At 37.2% G+C, this 4846-nt stretch overlaps 1 non-coding gene across 1 annotated transcript; it reads right to left on the reverse strand.

Moving 5' to 3' along the window:
* Window positions 1–1035: 1035 nt before the first annotated feature.
* trnas-gcu (transfer RNA serine (anticodon GCU)) lies at window positions 1036–1117 on the reverse strand. The gene has a single exon. It is a non-coding gene; the product is annotated as a tRNA-Ser (tRNA).
* Between the last annotated feature and the right edge of the window lie 3729 nt (window positions 1118–4846).

The raw sequence follows: 4846 nt of genomic DNA on the forward strand, positions 1-4846 counted from the left end.
GACCACCCATCTGTCCCTAAAACCTTTTAGCGTTGCGTTGTTGGAGTAATTATATGGGAGCAAGATTTAGAAGAGAGCGGGAGTTCAATTATTTGTAGAACATGATACAAAATGATTTGTTGAGTCAGAGCTTTGGTCATTGTCCATCTACTGCAAATTGAAGTTCAGCCAATTTTCTATTTTAAACCCTTTCGCCGCTGGAAAGCCACACTTTCATTTCTAGGACAGCTTCCAAAACTTGCTCCATAGCTCAGCTATAACACGGGTTTTATAGATTGTATGTGCTGCTCTATCATCTGGAATGCTCCAAATCTCTGCACTGCACAGCTGTTGCTGTGACCTTCTTGTTCTTACAACACTTAGGTGGCTCATCAGCTACTTGAGTAGTGCAATTGACATTTTTTGCAGATGATCTGGTCAGTTTCTGATCCAAATAACTATTCATTTCTGTTTGATGGGTCTGGGAAGCACAAGGGGGTCCTCAGATTCTTCTGTGGCTATTTAAAATGTGGGAGTTTCACTTCATACTTTCTGACCACAGAAAACAATCCCATGCTGTGTACTCAACTTAGCAGAGAAATGAATCCTTAAAAAGAGGGGAAGTTGTGGAAGAAGAGCTGATATTTATTTGTCTGACATGTAACGAGTATATATTATTTTCCATATAGATAACAGTTGTTCCTGTGCGCTTGGTTACAGCTTTTTATTAGTTTTTTACACTTTTATTAGTGTCACAAGTAGGCTTACATTAACATTGTAATGAAGTTACTGTGAAAATCCCCCAGTCGCCACACTCCGGCGCCTGTTCGGGTACACTGAGGGAGAATTTAGCATGGCCAATGCACCTAACAAGCATGTCTTTCGGACTGTGGGAAGAAACCAGAGAACCCGGAGGAAACTCATGCAAACATGGGAGAATGTGCAGACAGTGGCCCAAGCCAGGAATTGAACCCTGATCCTTGGTGCTGTGAGACAGCAGTACTAACCACTGTGCCACCTAAAGAAAAGGCCTTTCTTGAGAGGAAACTTGAGCACTGACAAGAATGGGATTTGAACCCACGCATGCAGAGCACAATGGATTAGCAATCCATCACCTTAACCACTCGGTCACCTCGTCCTGATAATGTGTGTGCCAAAATTTTGTTCGGTGCTGTGTGTAGTGTCATTTAATGCACCTTTTTCAGAAGGCTTTGGCACCACTCCCCATTTTAGATTCTTGCCTAGATATTCCTTCCCTGACCTTGACAAGAAGTCAGGTCTATACACTGCCATGGGCAGAGTCCCTCAGAATTTGCTGTAGGCTTAGTTTACAGTGTAAGTTTAGTATTCTTTGTCACAAGTACAGTCTGAATGAAAGGGAAAGCTATGCAGAAGAATGCAAATTATTTAGAACTAAAATAATGTCATGCACATATTTATAGAAGAACCTTACCTTCAGCATCCTATTAAAATGATAGAAAGAAGTATGATTAATATTACAAATCTATTGTTTATCTCTTTATTACTGCTGTGTTTAAAAAGTAGGTTCACTCAAGAATTGTGTACTCAATTGCATTTCACTGTGCATGTGCTACAAAGATATACAGATCTTATTTTTGATCTTTGGTCTGTGCTGAATTCATTAGGGCACTATAATTTATCTCAGCTGGTTGGAGAGGGGGAAAAACAGTCAGGATGCCGCTCTCTTGTACTAATCATTATTAGTACAAGTGGGCGGGTTAATACAGGACTCTTTTTTTAAAAAATGGCTCAAATATACCCCCACTCACATATACATATACACACACTCTCACTCAACAAATGGTAGATAATGTTGCGACATCTTACCTCACATCTAGGGAATTGTAACTTGAATGAGGTACAGGAGAGTTAGAACTGCACGTGGAGCGCTCGGTATGGGATAGCACTTAGAGATGGGGAGGTGGAGAGGAGAGGATAGGGACGGCGAAATTTGGAAAACAAAATTTGTTTAAGTTATCAGGTCAATGATAGTAGAAGAACCAACTAATAGAAATTGCTGAATCCAGCAATGAAACGGAATTGAATTAATGTACACTGAATGACAAGACTTGAGATATTTCCTGGGTTCATGACTTTCTGTACTAATGTTAATTCAGCATCCTCATATTTCTGATTTCTCATGATTAGTTTGCTTGATATCACTGGAGTTCATTTATCCAAATGTGTAATTTTTTTACATTGACCAACATAGTCAGATGAAACCTCACATAAGATTGATTAGTGAGGTCTTTAACTAATCTTAACCTATACATTTCAATATTGTTAAAATTATATTTTGTCCTCCTGATCTCATAATATTTAATTTAGACAATTCCCCACTGCCCACTGACGTTTTGATTCACGCTGCAATCTTTTAGTTGAGAGAATGAGTTACTGCTCTCCACCAGCTCTTTTGGTGGTAAATTGATAACATATCATACATTATTCATATTTTACAATTACCTTTGAGTTAATTAAGGCATTTAAAATGACAACTAATTCAATAGGGTAGGTACAGAGAAATTATTTCCTCTAATTGGGGATTCCAGAACAAGAGAGCATAATCTTAATAACAGAGTTTGGCCATTTAAGTGTGAAATCAATAAGCAATTTTTCACACGAAAGGTTGAGGAAATATGGAACTCATTGCTATAAAAGGTTGTGGCTGCTAGGCTAATTTAAATTTTCAAGGTTCAGCCTGATAGATTTTTGATCGGTAAGGTTGTGAAAGGATCTGGATTAAAGGCAGATAATTGGAGTTGAAGTATAGATCAGAGGTGATCTATTTGAATGGAGGAACTGGCTCCAGGATTGCATGGTTTACTCATGTTCTTCTGTTCCTAATTGCATTGTGAAGGAGTATAGCTCAGAAACAGAGATTGGTTAATTGTTATTTTGAATTAATAAAATTGAAATAGTGTTGACGTGACACTTGTTGGAAACAGAAAATTCAAGGCCTAACTATGACAGGAAAACAATATCAGCATTGATAATTGCACCACATTTACAACTATTTTACAAATGCATTTTATTTATTTCAGATGGAACCACAAACTGCAAGAAATAAAAATCATGTGCAAACTGAAATTGGCACATAGCCAATCATATACAAAATTGTTGTCTTAAAATATGATACACACATTCTCATATGATTATAACTGGACCTTTCCAGCTCTATTTTTACAGTTCAATAATCAAAAGTTGCAAGTGTTGCACTCTTCATTGAGCCCAGTCAAAATGGCTCCCTAATATACCCTTGTCAGCAGGAAGAGAATTAAGTCCTAAACTAATATGCAGGAGGGAGTCTCAACCGCACTGTTGAAGCTCTGAACCTCTTTACTCCAAAAAACATCCTTATCCCTACACAGATTTGTTGGTATCAAATGCAAGTCTCTTTAGGTTCACATCTTTGGGGACTGCATTTACCTAGTGCGAATATAGAAATAGCTGTAAGTTAATGAGTTTGCTACTAGCAGTGTTGGGAAAACAATTCTGCGTGAACATTAATAAACATACCATCAAGAAATTTGAAGCACAAAGGGAGCCATTTGGTCCATTGAACACCTGTCCATGAAAGTTCTCCAATTAACCCCATTCTGATCTCATACCTTGTGATCAGTATTGATGGCTGCCTCATCTCTTTTGGTTACCTCATCATCGTTACACAAAAGAGAGATTTTTGGACAATGTAATTCCCAGGAATATCAAACATGTTATGGGAAAGTGGTACTCTATTTGGTGTCACAATGATCTACTCTCCAGTAAGTGGCATCACATAATTTATTCAACAAATTGTATAAATGAATCTGTGAAAGATCTTTAACTGAATTAATTTAATTAATAGGATGTTGGAGGTGTTTGACCATTGTAGACCGATTGAAATTAGAGAGTTGAACCTCTTTCAGGATTTCTCCTGTTAGGTCTTTCCTGTTTTGCTAATCTTGTATTTCTAATTTCTCAATTTGTACTAACTATTTGATGCTTTAGGTAAAGTTCTCAGAATCTGAGGAAATCAGTCTGTTTACCTGCCTTGGAAGTAGCAGACTGTCGGATGTTGAAGGAATCTGTTGAATTGAATTACAGATTTAATTGTTGCAATATTTGGAGAAATTCTCTTACATGTGCATGCAGTTACCTGCTTGACAATAATAAAATTAGGATTTCCCATGAGGAGCCATCATATTATGTAATATATATATAGCATAATCTTATATCATATGAAAGCAAATATTTCCATGAGCACTGTATTTTATTTTCATTTTAAACTATGACAGGCTGATAGTATAAGTCCTTGGATATATGGTGTTGGTTGCTGTGTTACTCCAGCTCCCTCCTTCATGGTAGGGAAACTGTTCTTCCATTAGAGTATGGGTAGCCATTGAAAAACCGTGTATTAAGTATATTAAATATTCCCCCCTGCCACAATGAATTTGACTATCTGCAGTTTGATTGAACTTAATCTAAATAGTTTAATTTTTCTCAGGAAATTCACCAGCACCTGTTTGATATTCCTGGGAATTACATTGTGAGTTTTCACTTTATCCAATAATAGTAGTGTGAGAGTTCCTCATCCCACAAGCCCTTTACTAATATCTGACAGTATTTGGACAGAGCTCAAGTGCCTGGTCACATTAATATCTAATAAGTAATTAGGCTTGGTAAATGATTATATCCAATTAGGTTATCCTTTAAACAAGCATTTGTGATCATACTCTGCAACCACACTGAGTAGGCACTTGTCTTTTACTGAAATGGTTCCCAACTGTCCACAGTTAAGCTTGAAATAATCCTGAATTAAAATCATTCGATGAGTGAGAGAGGATAATGGGTTCAGCAAGTGCAGTAA

Source organism: Mustelus asterias, chromosome 2, assembly GCF_964213995.1.
Source record: "Mustelus asterias chromosome 2, sMusAst1.hap1.1, whole genome shotgun sequence".
Lineage (NCBI taxonomy): Eukaryota > Metazoa > Chordata > Chondrichthyes > Carcharhiniformes > Triakidae > Mustelus > Mustelus asterias.